Below are 23072 nucleotides of genomic sequence, written 5' to 3' on the forward strand. Positions count from 1 at the left end.
TTAAAAATGCCAAGGCTTTTATTTTGAAATTTTAAGTAAGCTTCATTTTAAATGGCAACACTAATCCCATGAGTAACTGATTGGGTTAAATCGTTTCTATAATGCTCAAAAGAGCAATTATCTCATGTAAAAATTGTCAAGGCTTTTATTTTAAAATTTTAAGTAAGCTTCATATTAAATGGACACACTAATCCCATGTGTAACAATGGTTGGGTAAAATCAGTTATAAAATGGCCAAAACACAAGTAGTTCTAAAGCCAGCTCAGTCCTCCTCTGTGGTAACTGACAGTTCCAGCATGTTGTAGTTCTGACATTCAGCTCAGACCTCTTTTGTAGGCACTGAGTGTCCCCCATGTTGTAGTCCTAACCTTGAGTCATTGTAGTTCTAAAGAGCAGCTCAACTGTCATGTGAGTGAGACAAACAGGGAGAGACAGAATTCTAATAGTTTGAAGTACAGTATTTAGTTTTTCTGAAAGACCTGAGAGAAATATTCAGGCTTTTATTTTGAAATTTTCAGTAAGTTTCATTTTAAATGTCCAAACTAATCCCATGAGTAACAGTGATTGGGTTAAATCAGTTATATAATGGACCTTACCAAGCTCCGCCCACAACCGACCCACGTGACCGCAAGTCTCACAAACAAAGCCTCGTGGCGCGTTGTTTCTATGTAAGCATGACTCGATTAGTGCATCATTTCTACCGGATTTTCACAATATATCAGCTACTACAATGGACAGAGGAACTAACAAGTTCATGTCATCATCTGGGAGCAGGTTACTGGTTTCTCAGTCACAAGCTGGTTGCACACCTGAGGCCAGCAGGTGTCAGTCAGTTATGGTAGAGCTGAAATTTGGTTTGATGACCTCAATATGAGAAGCTACAGACTGATGGGAGGAACCAAAGAGCTCTGTAAAGGTAAAGGCAAATCTTCTGAAGTTGGGATATAATTAATTTAATTTCACATAATTACCACGGTAGAAGCCATTTGTCAAAATTTAATGAAATATATTTGTTCTATTTGATGTTTGTTGTGAATGACGTAAACTCACAAACGAACGAGGTAATTAGTCCAACATTTAGAGACTACAGTGGCTGTAATGCGCCACAGCAAAGGTAAACAAAGATAAAATAACCCGAACAGGTGACCAACTCAAAACCACTTGTACCTTTTTACTCTCTCTCTCTCTTTGTAGTTTAAGCACACCTGTTACCGTGGCAACCGCCTGCGCGGCGCAAGACGAGCAAAGATTACTTTAAAAAACAACATTCAATCCGTTACAATATCAAGTTTCCAGGCTTGATATTTATTTCTCGGTTATTAATCAGCGCTTCCCTGAACACAACGATGGTTGATTGACTAGCTGTACTTGGTGCTAGAGTGGCTAACAGTCCAAAGCCTTTTCTGCTAAAATAAAATCTTTAGTGTATGTCAGATACAGTACACATTGCATATTGATCTGTTTAGCTAACGTAAGACTGTGTAGCAGACAGGCTTGAAGGTGTAGAAGTTGTATCAGTGCTGCCATTATGCTGTAACGGGAAGAGTGTGTTTGTGAGACGGCCACACACGTGACCACGTAGAATTAGCATCAGCCAATGAAAATCAGCCCCTCTGGTAAGGTCCATGCTTGTCAGGTCTAAATACCTATTAAACAAACACAGGAAAGACAAGAGAGTTAGATTCTTTGTTTCTCGCGAGGAGAGCAGACAGAGATGTGCTTTCAGTTACAAATCTCCAACCGCTCTGAAAAACACATCTCCCGCTCCTCTGTTTTATTGATTTTAGGAACCCTGCCACACGGGGCGCTGCAACTCTAAAAGGGTGGAGGGGCACATAGTTGCAGCGCTAATGACATTCACTAATCTAGACACATGTTATCTATACTCTAGATCCCTTTTGCTCCAAGCACGGCATCAAATCGGACACGTTGTATAGCTTCAAAGCAACGGCTTTGTAGCACAAAGAAGCACAGAGCAGAGTTTATTGTCAGGCTTGTAAAACTCTGCTGGGAGCAATTAACACCTCCATTTCTCATAGGAAGTCCTGCAGGGCAACAGCTGCTGAGAGTAGCTGTCACCTCTCTCTTCCAAGGAGGGATTAGGAAAGAATCAGAATTAATTAACATACAGAAACATTATCTAAATGTAACTACAAGGCTACATGATACAACAAATATTTGATAATTACTAATAATACAATTTACCTAACAATGCTCAAAAGAGCAATAGAGCTTTGGAACGTGACGTCACTGCTCTAGGCGTAGGGATATGAGCGCCATCTTGTGAGGCCATATACATAACCGACAAAACGACTGTCTCAGATATTTTGAATTTTTGAATCTAAGTTACTTAAAATTATTTAGCAATGGTTCAAACTTGTTACGTTATTGGATGTAATGTCCGATCACACGACCGAAACGGTAAAAATATGGAAAACCGACTTTAGTTTCACTGTTTTCCTGCCTGTATACAACGGGAGGAGGCTAAGCTATCGGAGCTAAACAATCGGAGCTAACAAAAAGGAGACGAATGTCCTGGGTATCAGCAATGAGACGTCCTGATATTACGTTCTCCAACATCCCAAGATATCTACGAGTTTGCTCCAGATATTTCCATTCTGGTGAGTGTTTAAATTCGCTTTGTTGATGTTGTGTCATAATGTTTTGCTGTGATTTTGTCCAGGTGTACACAAGTTCAGTTACGTTGAGTTCATTTAAGTGGGTCAACCTTGCTTAGGTCGGGCTTATATTTTTCATGTAGCATAGTCCGAGTTTTGTCAGTGAACATCGAGGTTATTCCATTATTGTGAAGTAAACTATTTTACTAGTGTTATCAAATTTACAGTATTAATACTGATGTGTGTTCCGATATGTCCTCTTCAAGGCAAACCGACGTATGAAATGGATTAGATAAATCCAGATGGGTTCCAGAGCTGAATCTGGGTCACTGCGAGGTAAACGCTGCAACATCGGACCGACATGGGCGTCAATTAAAGAGGCGATACAGCAAGACCATGGTGGATCAACAAGTTACAGAGACTGTGTTTTTATGATTTACCCCAGAAGAGGTAAATCATAAAAACACAGTAGTAGAGGCTATAGAAGAGGAGCAAGTTGTAGAGGCTGAGGAGGAAACCCCAGGAGAGAAGCTCAGCAAGGCTGCACACTCTGAAGAGGAACATGAACCATTTGTGTTGAAATATGTGTTCAGTTGGAAGTGGCTGTTTTCTCTCATTTAATAATTTAATCTGGTAAACATTCATGAAACGTTTGATTCAAGCACTTCAAGTTGCATGTAAACAGGTGATGAAATGAATCACATTTTAAGTGAAAATTTGATATTTAAAATATTTCAGGTAATAAACATACATGTAATGAAAGATTATATTTTTAAATAAACATTTTATGTGATTAAAGTAAACAATTATATAATCAGACATTTTGCAGTAAACATTTAATGTAACAATCAAACCAGATGAAAGAGCCCATCTTTTTTTTTTTTGAACAAAGACTTTATTTTATCAGATCAATATTCAAAATCAATGATTAATACAATAAGTCAGAAACAACAATTTCCAATACAACCAGACAAACAGTTGAACAACAACAACCAAACAAGTCGGCGAGCTGAAGATCAAGGATTTTTTACATGGGGGATGAAATAAAAGAAAAATCTTTCTCGAGTGACTTTTGTCTTTATTATAACGGAGATATGTGTTAAATCTACATATAAAATATGTGCCTGTGTGTTTACATTTATCTTACTTACTACAATATTAATTGGAAATATGTCTTCAAAGGGTTCCATCTTTTCTTAAATAAGTCAGTGGACAAGTTTAATTTTGCTGTTATTTTCTCCATCGTATAAACGTTCACTAGTTTCTCTTTCCATTGATTTACAGTAGGGGGTAAAAGTTTATACCAACATACTGTTATCATTTTTTTGGCTACGAGAACAAGGATTCCAAACAAGTACTGTTCTTCTTTACTGTTGGATAAATTGTATTTTTAGTAATTATCAAATATTCGTTGTATTATGTAGTCTTGTAGTTACATTTAGATATTGTTTGCTTATATGCTTTTACTCTTTATTCTTAGTATAAGTAATGCTTCTGTGTGTTAAATAATTCTGATTCTTTCCTAAGGCTTCCTTGAGAGAGATAGGTGATAGGTATTCTCAGCATGACTCCCTGGGAAATGGAGGTGTGAGTTGCTCCCAGCAGAGTTTTACAATCCTGCAACAAACTCTGCTTTGTGATACAAAGCCGTTGCTTTGAAGCTATGCAACGTGTCTTAGTCGACGCCGTGCCTGGAGAAAGAAAGATTTAGAGTATAGATAACATGTGTCTAGATTAGTGAATGTCATTAGCGCTGCAACCATGTTTTGACCCCACCCCATAGAGTTGCAGCGCCCCGTGTGGCAGGGTTCCTAAAATCAATAAAATAGGGGAGCGGGAGATGTGTTTCTAGAGTAGTTGGAGATTTGTAACTGGAAGCATCTCTCTGTCTGCTCTCCTCGCGAGTATAAAAGAATCTAACTCTCTTGTCTTTCTTGTGTTGTTTAAATTGTCTCTAATAGGTATTTAGACCTGACATTTACTTAAATTATTTGGGGGAATTCCCAGAACAAAGATCCGGGGGTTCCAATCAATATAAGTGTGCAAAATATTTGAAATTTCCTCTCTAATTCCCTCCCAAAATTTCTTAATCTTTGGGCAATCCCAAAAGACATGAGTGTGATCTCCAACTAGTCCGCACTGTCTCCAGCACAAATTTGATTTAGCTTGATCAAATTTGGAAATAATATATGGAGTTTTGAAATATCTAACGATTATTTTCCAATAAAATTCTTTCCATGTTGGACTGTTAGTCAGTTTATGTCCAGTTGCACACACTTGCTCCCACTCTTCATCTTCAATCACAACATTCATTTCTAGTTCCCATCTTTCTTTTATCCCAGGAGATCCCGTCGACAGACATGATTGTAAGCATTTGTATAAATTCGACACAGTATTATTAGATTTTTTTTCTTTGGTGATCTTTATAAAGAATAATTCTAAATCAGTAGGTCGTGACTTAAGAAGGGACCATTCGGTGTGGGACATCAGGTAACTTCGCAACTGTAAATATCTATAAAAATCAGATGTGCTCAATCCGTACTTCTCCTTAATCTGGCTAAAAGATTTCAGAATCTCCCCTTCAAACAAGTCATCAATAAAAATTAAGTTCTTGCTTTGCCAGGTTCGAAATCCTGGATCTTGTCGCCCTGGTTTAAAGTCTATTATATCCAAAATTTTTGTAGCTCTGGATATATATTGAGGAGCTTTCATATTTTTTCTAATCATGTTTAAAGTCTTTTGAGTGCTTTTCATCCATAAATTTGTAATTTTGTACTTATGCCAGATTTCAGTCGAGCAGAATACATGGGCCTGTAAAGAAAGTTTAGGGCTTGCGCTCTGTTCCAATGTCAGCCATGTTGTTTCTTTGTTCTGTGTTAGCCAGCCTACACTTGCATGTAGTTGTGATGCCCAGTAATATAATTTTAAGTTTGGTACATTAAGACCTCCATAAGGTTTACCACTGGTCAATTGAGTAAGTTTTATTCTGGCCTTTCTCTTCTGCCAAATAAATGTAGAAATCATTTTTTGCATTTTATTTAATTTTGTCGTTGGAATCCAAATAGGAAGGGCCATAAACAAATACAACAATCTAGGGAGAATATTCATTCTGATTGATTCAATCCTTCCAAAAAAGGAAAGCGGTAAAATATCCCATCTATCTAAGTCTTTTTGAATTTGGTCCAATAGCTTCCCAAAATTTGCCTTATATAATTTGGAAACATCCGTGGTAATATTGATTCCCAAATATCGAAATCCGTCAGGTGACCAGTTGAAATTCACTGATTTGGATAGTTCTGCGGGCCAGGAGCCTCTTAGCATCATGGCCTCTGACTTTGATTCATTAACTTTATATCCTGAGACCACACCAAAGTCCTTCAAACATTTTAAAATATTTGGTATAGAAGTTATTGGGTCTCTTATATACAGAATGACGTCATCAGCATACAGTGATAGTTTGTGAGTCCTGATTTTATCTGGTATGCCTAGAACTGATGAGTCTGTTCTTATTAATTCTGCTAGTGGTTCTATACTGATAGCAAACAGGATTGGTGAAAGGCAGCAACCCTGACGAGTTCCTCTTTTTAAGGGGAAACTTTCTGACATATAACCATTAGCGCGTACTCTAGAGGTTGGACTGGAGTACAGCACCCCAAACCAACTGATAAAGTTTTCATTAAAGCCCATCTTCAATAGAACCTGCTTCAGGAACAACCAATCCACCCGATCGAATGCCTTCTCGGCGTCTAGGCCGAGAAGCATGGATGTGTGAGGGCTTTGTTGTCCAATTGAAATTATATTTAGGGTACGTCTGATATTATTTATTCCGAGTCTATTGGGAATAAAGCCTGTCTGATCAGGATTGATAAGTTTATTAATAATCTTTTGTAGTCTTTTGGCCAAGATGGCACTTAAAATCTTAACGTCATTACACAGCAGACTTATTGGTCTGTACGAGGCGCATTGTGTGGGGTCTTTACCTTCTTTGTATATGACCGAGATAATTGCTTCTGCCCATGTTTTAGGTGGATCTTTGGAACCTAGAGCATAATTAAACACTCTGTATAAGAGTGGGATAAGCTCAGCCTGAAAGCATTTATAGAATTCTCCTGGAAATCCGTCCGCTCCAGGTGATTTATTATTTTTAAGCTTTCCTATAACAGATTTTATCTCTTCTTCGGTAATTGTCCCCACTAATGATTTAGCCTCCTCCTCGTCAAGTTTATTAAGATTAATTCGTTGCAAAAATTGCCTAATTTTATTTAATTTGTTAGGATTAGTCTCCGAATTATATAGTTGTCTATAGTATTTTGAAAATGCATTTGCGATTTCTTTGGGATGAGATACTAGTTTTTTGGATACTGGGCACGTAATTTTTTGAACGGTTCGACTTGCCTGCGATTTCCTTAGTTGAAATGCTAATAGTCTACTTGCTTTATTTCCCTGCTCATAGTATTTTTGGTTTGTGAAACGTAAAGCGCCCTCTGCTTTATAAGTTAGTAACTCATTCAAATCTTGTCTACATTTTCTAAGTTCCTGTAATACATTATCTTCATTTGTTCTTTTATGTTTAATCTCAAGTTTCTTAATCTGTTCTTGTAAGTTTTCTTGTTTTTTCTCACGTTCCTTTTTAACTTTTGAAGAGAATGAAATAATTTTACCCCTCAAGTATGCTTTGGCTGTGTCCCATAGAGTAGATGGTGAAATCTCGTCCTTATCATTAATATCTAAAAAAAACTTTAATTCGTCTTTTATATATCGGATTGTCTCCGGATTATTTAAAAGTGATACATTCAATCTCCATAACTTAAAAGGTTTCTCCAGGTCGACATTTAAAGACATTATCACAGGTCCATGATCTGAGATAGTTTGAGGTTCAATATGACAGTCCACCACTCTGTGAGTTGCTTGTTTGGGAACGCAAAAGAAGTCTATTCTGGAATGGCTTCTATGAACTTTTGAGAAGTGAGTATAATCTCTGATCTTTGGATGTTTTGCACGCCATATATCAACCAGCCCCAACTCCTCCAATAGGCTCTTCAACGCTTTTGTTTTTGATAATTGATATTTTTGTTCTAATGGAAATTTGTCCATGTAATGATTCAAGACACAATTAAAGTCTCCACCTAAAATAATCGTTCCTTTTGAATGACCCGCTAAAATTTGGGCTAGCTCTTTAAAAAAACCTGGATTATCCTCATTTGGGGCGTAAATATTCATAATTGTAAGAGTGGTTCCTCCAACTGAACCAACAACCATTATCCAGCGGCCTTCTTTATCTTTGAGTACGTTTTCTGCTACAAAGCATAAAGAATTATGAAACAGTATTGCTACTCCTCTTTTTTTGTAGTTTCCATAGGATGCGCTAAATATCTGTCCCACCCAGTCTCTCTTTAATTTAGCATGTTCTATCTCATTTAAATGAGTTTTTTGTACAAGCCCAATTGTACTTTTTAATTGCGTTAGAATTTTTTTCCTTTTTATAACGTGATTTACTCCATTAATATTGTAAGTAACAATTTTCAAAGTCGTCATATTTATATGAAAACAAAAAAAAAGTTACATACCTCCAGTAATATATTGATCCCTATGCAAATATCTCTAACATTCAAAGTCAGCTCGCCGAAAAACAATGAACAGAATGAACAAGTAGTCAGATCTTCATCTTCACAGAACTTCCAAGTATTCCATGTGCTGCCCTTTTGGAAAACACAGGCAGCACACTCCTGATGTAAAATGGACAGGGATAATGGTCTCCCTGGGCGGAGTACACCTTGTGTGTAAGCAGTAGACCACATAGTCTCCTATTCTACTGCACTAAATGCCCAATAAAAAAAAAGAAAAAAAAAGGAAAAAAGTAAAACACTCACTGCGAATACGCCAACCGATAGTCCATAAGTATTAATGTAATATTTTACCTGCATGTCCTTATTTATACTTTTAACAAGATCCACCTTTAAATAAAATGTCGGTTAAATCAGGATAGAATCAGGTAAAACAGTACCGTCTCAACCCTGCTTGTGCTGATCCACCGAGTTTAGTATGGCCCTGATGTCCATGTTATCCAGACCTGGATCGGCCCTTCCACGTCTCCCCTGGGTCTGCCAATTGTTGTTTAGCAAATCTCTCTCCAGGACGTCCCGCTCATCCACCTCCACCGGGATCCCGAGTTCCTTCAGAGTGGATTGGGCCTCCAAAAGAGAGGAGAAGGTCTTGACACCCTTATCCAAAAACAGTCTAAGTTGAGCCGGGTATGGTGACTGTGCCTTTATGTTGCGTTCCTTCAGCTTTTTAATGACTTCACGCACTTGTTTTCTTTTTCTCTGTACCTCGGTGGAGTAATCTTGGTCAAAGAAAATTTTGTTTCCCCGAAACTCCACGTCCCGCTGCTTCCATGCACACTGTAGTACCAGCTGCTTAACATTGGAATCCAGGAAGCGAACTATTATGGATCTCGGTGGAGATGTCGGCTTCGGCTTCGGAACTGTAGCTCTGTGGGCTCTTTCAATGCAAATGTCCGTGCCTTCAGGCAGCTTCAGCGCAGATTTTAAAAAATCTTTAATAAACGGGATCATCTCTTTTCCTTCTGAATCTTCCTTTATCCCATACACTCTTATATTGTTCCTGCGCATCCTATTCTCTATATCATCCAATTTTGCAGCTACTTTGGCGTCTTTTTTGAGTAAGTAAGCTAGCACCCTTTCCTGCTGTAGGCCACGATCTTCTGCGTTACTCACTCTCTCTTCCGCTGTGTTCAGTCTCTCTTCCAGTGAATCGATTCTCTTTTTTATTTCTGCAATCGATGCCTCCATCCGGGATTGGGATTCTAAAATGTCTCGTTGCGCCGTTCCAGATTCTTCTCGAAATTTGCGGAGCTCTGTTAGCATTAGCAAGTCGGTCCCTGTTTCATTCTGAGTTAAGCTAGCATCAAGTGTTAGCTGTTTCTGTGTCGTCTTCGCATCATCATTTTTCCCCATCTTTTGTTCTCTTCTTGTAGACTTTTGTGACGAGGTCATTGTAGTAGCGTCTTCTGGAAATGTAGGTGGAATTAAATTTTAATAACAGGTAAATTAAAAGATATTTCGGTCAGTGCGTCGTCTGCAAGCGTCTCTACTCAGGCATGCCGGAAGCGGAAGTCAAGAGCCCATCTTTAAACATTTGATGTGTAATTAAACAGTTCAGAGTAAACAATAAAGGTGACAAGTAAATGTTATGAAAAGATCACACTTTAAGAAATATTTGTTGTATTTAACATATTTTTGGTAAGAAGTGAACATGTAATGAAATAGATCCTGTCCTAGAATTTTATGTACCGTAATTGAACATTACAGGTAACAAATGTGATGATCATCTGAGGTAATACATTTTATGAAAAAAATTTTTTTAAACTTTTTTTAAAATATAAAATTAGTTAAAAAATAAAAAAGGGGTCAAAATGTAATAAAGATGAGTGTGCTTCATCTATACACTGTAAAAATAATTAGGGTGATTAAACTTAAAAACTTGAGTTCAACTGCTGCCTTAAAAACACAAGGCAGCAACTTGAAATAATATTTTTTTCCAACTTAGGATGGCAAGCTAGAAAAGTAGCCCAATTGCTGATAATTCATTGTTTAAATATGATACCATAAGTTGAAATGACTAACAGAACATTATTCATTCTCCAAAAATTGAGTACTCTAGTCAAGTAAAATTACAATCATATTCTATTTGAACTCAAATAATTAAGTTATACTACTTGTCTAACTAATGACTACTTGTTGTATGAACTTCATACTCTGAGTTTAAACAACTTGCAAAGTGACATTATCCATTCAAAAAAACTTGTTTTACTTTGTTAAAGTAGCAAACAATTATATATACTTTCAACTCTCATTTTAAAGTTAAACTGACTAACTGTATTCGCACCAATGACCTTTTTGAGTTAATTTAACTCAAGAGTTTAAGGCAGCAATTGAACTTAAAAATACAATTTAAGTAAACTAACATTTCCAAATATTGTTCACTTTCTCCACTAATAATGCCAAGTTTACCAGTTTCCTAAAAATAATTACAGTGAACCCTCGCTATTTCGCGGTTCACCTTTCACGGTCTCGCTGCTTCGCGGATTTACATCGTGCATTGTGTTCTGCATTCTGATTGGCTAAACAGTCTCTCCGCTTCTTCTCTACCTGTGTGTCAATAACTTTGCGGGTAACATGTACACGTACGTAAAACAGCTTGCCAAATTTAACATAATCGATGGTGGCATGTCGGTTTATAAGAATCTTTTTGCCCAGAAGAAAAAAGAGCGACAACAACTACAGATAACCATGTTCTTCTCTTGAACAAACACACCTGCACCGCGGGCTTTAGAAGAAAAAAAAAGAACCCGCTACAGAGCGGAGTCAGGATGCAGCGGCTCAGCCAGAAGAGAAGTGAAATACACGTGAGTCACTATTTATCCTACTGTACTTTTTTTTTTTCATAATCATTTTTAATTTTCTCCCGTTCTAATCCAATGACTCAGATCACGGTGGGGCGGCGCTGATCTCCGCAATTCGGGCACAGGAATCCGCCTTCAGTTCGTATTAAAATTATTATTTTACAGTACAGTAGTTATTTGTAAAAAAGGACCAAAACTGACAAAAACAGAAATACATTTTTTGACAAATAAAAACAGAACTATTTTTTTTAATATAAATCTCAATAAATAAATGCACTTAAAAGGCACCAAGTAAGAACTTTAACTAATGTTTTATTAATTTTATTGACCATCTATAATGTCCATATTTATTTTTCCACCTTAGTTCCAACAAATTATAGATTTTAGCACAATTTACAGTTTATCATTCTAAAAATTTTGTTTTTACCCTTTACTTGTAGATTCATTTATGACTCTTAAATGTTTATTTTTATCCTTTTTTCCCCCAAAACTTTTTTTTTCCAGGAGTTGCTTTTACATGTCTCATGTTTTTACTTTACCTTATGCATTTCTGCTTTATTGTGCAAATAAGGTGGGCAGTGACATTTTTCTAATGTCAGCTGGCTGTGGGGACCATTTTAAGGGGGGCTGTCCTTCTTGGGTAAGTTCAACTATTGGTCAACAGATCTGCACATGGAGTCTGCTCCTTCCTGTCTGTTGACCAGTAGTGGAGGAGCTGACCCAAGAAAGACAGCGCACCTTATTTGCAAAATGAGGCCTAACAAGACAGATATGTAAAAATAACAATTAAAAAGACTTGGGGGAAGGACACACACACACACACACTCTTAAGACATGAATGCATCTACAAGTAAAGGACAAACACACATATGTATTAAATTATGTGCTAAAAAATATAGTTTGTAGGAACTAAGCTGGAAAAATATGAAGGTAAATTATAAGACATGAGGTGAAGTTCTCTTATTTATTTAATTGGTGCATTTTAAGTGTATTTTATTGGTGAGTTTCAGTCCTCCATAGAAATTAGACCATTATTTTAAAAAACATTCTAACCACGTTGAACAGTGACAGTGCAAAGTCAATACAACTAGCTGCCATCTCTCAAAAACAGTCCAAAAAGTGCAAAACGATCAGTGTTTTAACAAACTCACAAAAACCCTGAAAGAGAGGTTTTTCCACGAATTCAGCACAATGCTAAATGTTTTAGTGCATAAACCATTAGTATTAACATTTAGAAAATGTGAATAAGGCATGTTTCCATCAACTGGCTTTGAGCAAAATAAATCAGGATACACAAAGTAATTACATCAAATTTTGATGTTATGTATGGCTGTAGTAAACAGGAAGTAATGTCTCTTAACAAGGACTAAAAATAAGTTTTTGCAAACACAAATGCTACAAAAAGATTTTAAAGAAATGATAGCAAGAAAGAGGAATAGGTAAATATGTAAACAGTTTTTGTAATAACATTTGTTAGTCTTACATCACACATCCTGATGACAGTTGATGGATCTTCGCCAGATATGTAGCGTGGCAAACCAAGCAGAGCAGCAGCCGTTCTCCTTTCATTTGTGTCCTGCAAGAGATGAGACATGCAGTAAGATGAATATCTTTTAACAAAAATAACAAATTATGCCTTGTTTTCTAGCCATCTTCAGTTCTGCTCACATCTTTTGCAAGGCAGTCCAAAATGTCTCTGAGTGGCTGCTTCTTTCCAGATTTGGTTGCTGCTTTGTAGACCTCCAGCAGTCTTAGAACCAGGCCATCAAGTCAGTCAAGAAAAGATTCCAGAAGGTCTATAGTGACGATTCTTGTAAATTCTGCCCTAATCTGAGGTGATAGAATATAAAATTTGTCAGGACACAGTTATTAAATCACTAAATCTCTTGGTGGAACTAATTCATTTGTGTGATTACCTGTCTCTCATGGAACAGAGCAGGCCATCGGGAGATGAGCTCTGTGATGTGTGGTTGATCTCCTATAGGCCTGTCACGATAACAAATTTTGCTGAACGATTATTTGTCTCAAAAAATTATTGCGATAAACGATAATATTGTTTGAAGACTTTTTAACACTGATGTAATGGAAATGACGTAATAATGCATGCGATTTCCTGCCAAAGATAGATACACTTTATTTTCAAAAGAACACTTAACACTGGAACTGATAAACAAAATAAACAAAACAACCAAAAACAAAAATAAAATGGATTCTCAGTCTCCATTAACAAAAAACGCACTTGAAAAAAAAACTAAACAACATAAAGCCAAAGTGGAAATAAATACTGCATTCAACCAAAAGAATAAAAATTATGAAGTCTGTATACTATGTTGCCCTTCAGTAATAATTAGATTTAAATAGAGAAGATGGGCACATCCGACTACCTGATGCAATAGTTCACACTACATGATTTTTTGCTACTATTTTTCCCCTTATGACAATCTTAGAACGTTGGTCTTTCTAAGAGTGTGTGGTGTGTTATGGTAGATCGTCGTTGCCACTCCGATCTAAATCAGGGGTTTTCCCCGACTGGGAGCTTTAATACAGTAATCTGTCACATTTTACATTAGAACGGGATTTACCAGAAAGTCTACACTCTCGTCTTTTCAGGAAGTCTTAATTTTTGTGCCATGCTTTCAGCCATCCTCTTATATCAGCAATGAAAAATTATAAATACACACTACGTGTTGAAAAACTGTGTTTTGGTGACTGACTTTTATTTCTGTCAGGCGTAAGTGACAAAAGTTGGAAAAAGACCGATTCTCTTGGCGTTTAAAATAACACAAAACAGCGTAAAAAGACCTCGTTTATTTAATTATTTTTACAATTTTGTAAACAATAGCTGCCGATTAAACTAAATGTTACAAGCTTGACATGATTAACTGAGTTGTTTTTACCGAGAAATCGATCAGAAGCGCCGTGAAAATGGTCAGATCCGCCTCTCCGGCTGTAGTGCGCGCTCCCGACACAGGGTGAACAGATTTTCACAGGGGAACAGAATTACGCACAAGTCCTCTTACCATTTTAAAACTCATATTGTCAAGTTATGTTCACACATTTAAATTTATATTTCACTGAACTGACTCACATCCTCGAGTTGAAATGCCAATAACTCAGGAAATTAAGTTGAAATTACATAACTCATTATGTTAATTGGAAGTAACTTATAGAAAAATGTTATGATAACTAATCGAGGGCATGACTTTTAACAGTGTACAGTATAGTAGTACAATTTCACACTGATTTTGAGTTAATGGGGCACACGATTTGGAAACTATTGAAGAAAACATTATTTAATATTCAAATTTTTTAAATACTGAATATGACTTAAAATTTTAATAGAGGATAGTGTGTCTCGTGTAATAGCATGAATGATCACTTTTTTGTATCAGTTGGTCACAAGGGAAGGCATTTATTTACAGGAGTGTTTGGTTCGGAAATTGACGGTCTCCGAACCAGAGAGCTTGAGGAGGGAGCGGTAGAGAACAGCTGGCCGGAATTAGCGTTCATAAATTGGATCAACCTTGAGCTAAACGCCCCTTAATCCGCGGAGCGCGAAAATTCAATATCCAACTTGAAAACAACTTCAATGCGGTCGGTAGCACAATGAAAACAGGAATGAAGTTTGTTTTGATCTGTGGCCTCAAAAACTGGCGCAGAGCGACTGCGCGAGATCTAAACGTCACACGCAGTGATGTCAGTTCCAAAGCTCTATAACCGGATTTAAAAATTGACAAGGCTTTTATTTTGACATTTTTATTAAGATTAATTTAAAATTGCCACACTAACCCTGTGTGTAACAATGGTTGGTTAAAATCAGTTATAAAATGCCCAAAACACAAGCAATTCTAAAGGCAGGCTCATTCCTCTTCTGTAGTAACTGACAGTTCTGCCATGTTGTAGTTCTAACCTGTATGTTCTGCCACAGTTCCATAGTTGGGGCCTGCCATGCAAAGCAATGGCAGGAACCTATTGCTATTCTCCCAATTCTTTATTTTTCATCCGTAACCGTTAATGCGGCTCGTACCGCTGCGTGCACACCTACAAATGAGGTATCAAAACGTGCAGAAAATTCACGCCATTGGAGCTATTACTTTTGGTGGGATTCGGGGTTAACATGGCGACATAATTCGCAAAAAACTACGAAAAAAAACCCATTATAAGTCAATGGGAAAAATCCTAGAAATACCCTATTTTTGAGGATTTTCTGTGTCGTCACGAATTCACGTAGAAATGCCATTCAAATTTCATTTTGTAGATACGTCTGTGATCTCTTCGAAAGTGAAGACGGCTCATCGATACCAATTACGGTTTGTCCACAATTTGTCTCTAAGCGACCCAAAGTTTCTCATTTTTCCTAAAATTAGAGTGCGTCTCTCACTGATTAGAGTGAGAAATCAAGAGAACTTTTTCACCCCAAAATAATTTTGAAATCGCCATCACGCCCACAAATATCGCACGATTGGTATCAAAATCGGTCCTGACATTGATACGCATGTCTGCTCCGGTAAAATGTTTTCGAAATTTATCTAGATCGTACGGTTTTCTGTCACGGTGCTTCAGAGCAAAGTCATGCGACAGGATTTTCTAGGCTGTCTCAGGCTCTGTCACTAACAGTTCACACCTTGGTGAGAAACTTATTTAACATAGCAACGGAACTCAAGAGGCTATTGGCTGCTGATTAGGACTACAAATACGCATCACTGTAGTTCTATCTATAGTGGAAACCTCAGTTGAAACAGATCAGGACTGAATTGGCCTTTAGAACTACTTGCTGCTATGGGCTGTATATAACTGATTTAACTCAGTAACTGTTACACATGGGATTAGTTTGGAACTTTAAAATTAAGCATAATAATAATTTCAAAATAAAAGCCTTGAATATAACAAAAATTCCAAAATAAAAGCCTTGAATATTTTTACATGACGTAATTGCTCTTTTTGGCTTTCTTTGACTTTTTCATCCAAAGCACTGTTACACATGGTATTAGTTCGGAGCTTTAAAATGAAGCATACTGAAAATTTCAAAATAAAAGCCTTGAATATTTTTACATGACGTAATTGCTCTTTTTGGCTTTATTTGACTTTTTCATCCAAAGCACTGTTACACATGGTATTAGTTTGGCCCTTTGAAATGAAGCTTAACAAAAATTTCAAAATAAAAGCCTTGAATATTTTTACATGACGTAATTGCTCTTTTTGGCTTTATTTGACTTTTTCATCCAAAGCACTGTTACACATGGTATTAGTTTGGAACTTTGAAATGAAGCATACTGAAAATTTCAAAATAAAAGCCTTGAGAATTTTTACATGAGATTATTGCTGTTTTGAGCATTATATAACTGATTTTATACAATGACTGTTATTCATGGGATTAGGTTGGCCCTTTGAAATGAAGTTTAACGAAAATTCCAAAATAAAAGCCTTTAATATTTTTACATCAACTACTTGTGTTTTGAGCATTATATAACTGATTTTATCCAATGACTGTTATTCATGGGATTAGTTTGGCCCTTTGAAATGAAGCTTAACAAAAATTTCAAAATAAAAGCCTTTAATATTTTTAAATCAACTACTTGTGTTTTGAGCATTATATAACTGATTTACCCAATGACTATTAGACATGGGTTTATTGGGGCAATAAAAATTAAGCTTAATGAAAATTTCAAAATAAAAGCCTTGAATATTTTTACATCATGTAATTGCTCTTTTTGGCTTTATTTGACTTTTTCATCCAAAGCACTGTTACACATGGTATTAGTTTGGCCCTTTGAAATGAAGCATACTGAAAATTTCAAATTAAAAGCCTTGACAATTTTACATCAGGTATTTGCTCTTTTGGGCATTATGTGAATTTTTTATCCAAAGCACTGATAAACATGGGATTAGTTTGGCGCTTTGAAATGAAGCTTAACAGACATTTCAAAATAAAAGCCTTTAATATTTTTACATCAACTACTTGTGTTTTGAGCATTATATAACTATTTTAACCCAATGACTATTACGCATGGGATTAGTTTGGCCCTTTCAAATGAAGTTTAACAAAACTTCCAAAATAAAAGCCTTGAGAAAATTTTAAATCTTACTGAATGGTGCACGTCCACCTTACTTAACGTTCTTGTGATTCTCCACATGCTATTGATTACGTTGCAGCGTTCTTTAGCATCGATGCTAATTTGTAGCGTGACAACGCCGGGCCCAAACCGATGGGCACGCCTTGGCAGGCCCCGGCTAAATTTCTTCCGAAATTTTCTAGTTAGAACTACAGTGATGCGTTTTTGTAGTCCTAATCAGCTACTCTCCCCTGCTCTTTGTTCTGTTCTCTGGTAATGAAGCCTGTCTGTCAGCTGTGAGTGTGTCTCACTCACAGCTGACAGAATACTATTTCTTTGAGCCAGCCAGTTTGACTGAAAAAAGCAGTCCGAAAAACTCCTTCTCGTTTGGGAACTGTGCTACGTATTCGAAAACCGTTTGAAGCGTCTGAGAGAGCTATATGTCATCTCCGATAGTACCACGATTCATATCTCTAGCTCACTCAGTAATAACAGTGATGAGAGAAAGATGGTGTGCGCTGAGCTCAGAAATTTTTCAGAAATACATGGAAGTCAATCTGTGATTATCCTCAGAGGGATATTAAGGCTTTTATCTTGAAATTTTCAGTAAGCTTCATATAGAATTGTTGTTTGGGTTAAATGAGTTATTTACTGGCAAACAGCCAGTTGTTCTAAATGGCAGCTCAGTCCTCTGTTTTAACTGAGTGTTAGCTAGAACTACAGATATGGCGTATTTGTAGTCCTATCCATTAGCATTAGCCTTTGACCCTTTCCCTTACCTGAAAGAACAAGATAAAGCAGGCTAATATTATTGCATCGCCTATGGCGGTGCACTAATCTGACAGGAATATTGTGGCTTTTATTTTGAAATTTTCAGTAAGCTTCATTTAAAATGGCCACACTAATCCCATGTGTAACAATGGTTGGGTAAAATCAGTTATAAAAAGCCCAAAACACAAGTAGTTCTAAAGCCAGCTCAGTCCTCCTCAATAGTAACTGACAGTTCTACCATGTTGTAGTGCTTACATTCAGCTCTGACCTCTTTTGTAGGCACTGAGTGTCCTCCATGTTGTAGTCCTAACCTTGAGTCATTGTAGTTCTAAAGAGCAGCTCAGCTGTCATGTGTGTGTGAGACAGAAAGGTGGAGAAAGAATTCTATCTTTGTGAGATACCCAGTCAGTTTATATGATAAAAGCAGTCCGAACAACTCCTTCCCATTCAGGAACCGAGAGATGTATTCAAAATCCGTTTGAAATGTATTAGAGGGCTATTTGTCGTCTCCGATAGTACCGCAATTCATATCTGTAGCCAGTGATGGCATAGCTACTTTGAAAAAGTAACTTTAATCGGATCACTGATTACTCCTTGAAAAAGTAACTCAGTTAGATTACTGACTACTTGATTTGGAAAGTAACTAAGTTACATTAAAAGTAACTTTTTTAGTTACTTTCAGCAGCTGCTAACAACAACACTGTGAAAATTACATTGATCTTTGCCAATACTTAATTGAAAGCTATTTTATAATGGTAACATCAACAATGTGTCTCCATAAGGTTGAACTGAAGGGGAGATTTTTTAATGGTTACAGTACAAAAAAAACGTTAGTAATTTGTGCATGTTTCTGTATGGTCCACTATTGTCTGGAAAACTCTAAGAAGGATTTTAAATCCCCCCCACCCCCCAGCCTCCAGGCTGCGTTACGGCCCTGCGTTTGGTGTCAGAGCGCAGTGCTCCTCCTGCGGCTCCACAATTCAGATGGCTGCTGCACAGATTTGTGACACTTATCTTAATATTAATAATTATAATGGCATTTAGTTGCACAACTTTACGGACTCGTTCATTCGTGGCTGTTTTCACATTTATTGCGCTGTTCATATTAGTCTCGATGTTTCCAATGTTCTGGATAGCTTGACGTAATTGACAGGTATTAACTTGACATTAACACAGACACAGCGGGACGGATCATCCGGGAAATGGACAGGGAGAGCCTGAGTAAAACTAATTGGAGGTCGGACACATTCTGGGGTTTATGTCTGCTTATTTTCAAGCCCAAATGAGCAACTTCACGTTCAAAAACGAGCCCAAAAAGCGCAACCCGTGACTCATTAAATTTGCTAGCGACTTAAAAAATAAATAAAAACCCACAACCGCTTATAATAATCGGACTTGGCGACAGAAACTCAAAATAATTCCTGTTTTTTTTTTTACCAACAAAATGCGCATCTCCCTCTTCCCTCCATTGTTTACGTTTCTGTCGCTGCTGATACTGTAGCATAAAAACGGCGATCACTCGACAAGACGCGAAGAGGAAATAAAATAAAATTCCAAAAGAAAATAGTAATGCACAGTACGCAAAAATGATTTTGATAAGTAACTGCAGTCTGACTACTGGATATGAAATAGCAACACGTTAGATTACTCGTTACTGAAAAAAGTGGTCCGACGTCAGTAACGCGTTACTGATATCACTGGTTATGAATGTTACCTGTGATCTGTTTAGCCATATGTCTTTCTGTGAGAATGTTTATGTACAGAAGAAAAAACAAAAACAAATACATAGTACACTGCTCAAAAAAATAAAGGGAACACTCAAATAACACATCCTAGATCTGAATGAAAGAAATATTCTCATTGAATACTTTGTTCTGTACAAAGTTGAATGTGCTGACAACAAAATCACACAAAAATCATCAATGGAAATCAAATTTATTAACCAATGGAGGCCTGGATTTGGAGCCACACACAAAATTAAAGTGAAATAACACTACACGCTGATCCAACTTTAATGTAATGTCCTTAAAACAAGTCAAAATGAGGCTCAGTATTGTGTGTGGCCTCCACTTGCCTGTATGACCTCCCTACAACGCCTGGGCATGCTCCTGATGAGGTGGTGGATGGTCTCCTGAGGGATCTCCTCCCAGACCTGGACTAAAGCATCCGTCAACTCCTGGACAGTCTGTGGTGCAACGTGACGTTGGTGGATGGAGCGAGACATGATGTCCCAGATGTGCTCAATCGAATTCAGGTCTGGGGAACGGGCTGGCCAGTCCATAGCTTCAATGCCTTCATCTTGCAGGAACTGCTGACACACTCCAGCCACATGAGGTCTAGCATTGTCCTGCATTAGGAGGAACCCAGGGCCAACCGCACCAGCATATGGTCTCACAAGGGGTCTGAGGATCTCATCTCGGTACCTAATGGCAGTCAGGCTACCTCTGGTGAGCACATGGAGGGCTGTGCGGCCCTCCAAAGAAATGCCACCCCACACCATTACTGACCCACTGCCAAACCGGTCATGCTGAAGGATGTTACAGGCAGCAGACCGCTCTCCACGGCGTCTCCAGACTCTGTCACGTCTGTCACATGTGCTCGGTGTGAACCTGCTTTCATCTGTGAAGAGCACAAGGCGCCAGTGGCGAATTTGCCAATCCTGGTGTTCTCCGGCAAATGCCAAGCGTCCTGCATGGTGTTGGGCTGTGAGCACAACCCCCTTCTGTGGACGTCGGGCCCTCATACCATCCTCATGGAGTCGGTTTCTAACCGTTTGTGCAGACACATGCACATTTGTGGCCTGCTGGAGGTCATTTTGCAGGGCTCTGGCAGTGCTCCTCCTGTTCCTTCTTGCACAAAGGCGGAGGTAGCGGTCCTGCTGCTGGGTTGTTGCCCTCCTACAGCCTCCTCCACATCTCCTGGTGTACTGGCCTGTCTCCTGGTAGCGCCTCCAGCCTCTGGACACTACGCTGACAGACACAGCAAACCTTCTTGCCACAGCTCGCATTGATGTGCCATCCTGGATGAGCTGCACTACCTGAACCACTTGTGTGGGTTGTGGAGTCCGTCTCATGCTACCACGAGTGTGAAAGCACCACCAACATTCAAAACTGACCAAAACATCAGCCAGACAGCATAGGTACTGAGAAGTGGTCTGTGGTCCCAACTGCAGAACCACTCCTTTATTGAGTGTGTCTTGCTAATTGCCAATAATTTCCACCTGTTGTCTATTCCATTTGCACAACAGCAGGTGAAATTAATTGTCAATCAGTGTTGCTTCCTAAGTGGACAGTTTGATTTCACAGAAGTTTGAATTACTTGGAGTTATATTGTGTTGTTTAAGTGTTCCCTTTATTTTTTTGAGCAGTGTATATTGTTTATATAGTAAAATTACTGGGAGTTACCATGAGAATGAAGTGTGTAGAATAACTTTCAGAAATCAAAATAAGGGACGGCGCCTCGTCCTACTCTCATGGGGTGGGACGTCCGCTGCAGTGATATACGTTATTTTATGGCAGTGTTTTTTGTCTAAGTGATCCATAGAGCAATCGTTCATGCATAGAGGTCAGTTAGAATACCCCCAAATTGTGCTCCAATTAGGGTAGCATACCTTAAACAAGTGTAAAAAGTATTTGGTAAACTTCTCAAGTACTGAGTAATTGATCATAACACCTGATTTAATATTCAAAATGTATCCTCAGACTGCTAAAAGCATATAAGTTATGTGAACATTCTGGTATTGTAAAGAGTATTACCAAAATATTTATACAAATATTCATGCAAAGAATATAGGCCTATTCATGCACTGCAAGCCTCTGGAGGAGCCTCCACCTTGAGGCTCCAGAGGCACCAGCAGCTTCAAATAACTGTTTGCTGCTTTGTTAGGGCATTTTAACAGCTGCTCTCTTAATCCGATGAATTTGTCTAACAGAAACCTTTCTCATTATGTCTTTATCTGTACAAACCCATAAACCCATCTTTGTTCTGAATCAGTCACAAATCTCTTCACAGTACAATAACGCTTCAGTTTTCGTTAAATATCTAATGTTCTCATACCTTGTCATACGGCACTACACTATCTGATGATTTTCCAGCAGAGAGATCCTTTCTCTTTCCCATATTGCTTGAAGCCTGTGGCCTTCTTAATAATGTGGAACATCCTTCTTACGTAGATTCCCTTTAATTGAGCTCATCAGACAAACTAATCAACCAGCTCTCTGAAATTAATTATAGTGAATCAAAGAGCCCTGACACACAATACCATCTATAAATTTAATAGCACAACAAAAAATTTTTATCTTTATGACAAATCCAATTTGCATAATAATTTGGAACACAGTGTAAATGCAGTGTAGATTTTTATCCAAACATGGTGCCTGTGATTGTGGCCAAATACTTAAATTTTGGACTCATCTGTCCAGAGAATGGACTTCCAGAAAGGCTCTTTTTTGTCCGAGTGCTTTCTGGCAAAGTTTAAATGGGCAACTTTGTTCTTTCTTGAGAGCAGAGGCTTCCTTCTAGCAACTCTCCCATGAATACCATGTTTATTGATATTTCGCCTGATTGTAGACACATGTACATTTATCCCAGAGGTCTGCAGCTCTCTGGAGGTGATGTGTGGGTTGATCTTTACCTGCATTATTGTTTTTCTGATGCTTCTTTGTGTAAGTTTTGACAGCCATCCACTTCTTGGCAGAGTTGTGGTGACTCCTAGTGCCCTCCATTTGCAAATGATTTTTCTTACAGTGGATGGATGAAGCTGGACTCTTTTAGAGATGGTCTTGTAGCTTTCCCCAGACTGATGGGCAGTCACCACCTTCTTCCTGATGTCCTCAGATGTCTCCTTTCCTCTCGTCATTGTTGATCTGTTCTTTATGCCTTGACCCAACAGTGGTTTGGTTAGTTTCCTCTCCTTTGCGCCTCAAAACTTTTCCCAATTATGTCTCATTTGATTGGTCTGCTTAGTTGATTACTTGAGCAATCACATGTGTTACACCTGAGTCTTTTACCTAATTGACTTTACCAGTGCAGCTGTGGTTCAATTACTTTTGCAGATGCTCTAATTCCATGTTTCATGTAGTCTGCTTGCAACTCACACATTTCCCTCAAAACAAGTACGGTAAATGGAATCGATGAACATAAACCTGACATTTCATATACAAAAACTGGTAATGAGAAAATAAGAAAATTGTAGTTAAAAAAAGA

Source organism: Xiphophorus hellerii, chromosome 2 (genome assembly GCF_003331165.1).
Source record: "Xiphophorus hellerii strain 12219 chromosome 2, Xiphophorus_hellerii-4.1, whole genome shotgun sequence".
In the NCBI taxonomy this organism is placed as follows: domain Eukaryota; kingdom Metazoa; phylum Chordata; class Actinopteri; order Cyprinodontiformes; family Poeciliidae; genus Xiphophorus; species Xiphophorus hellerii.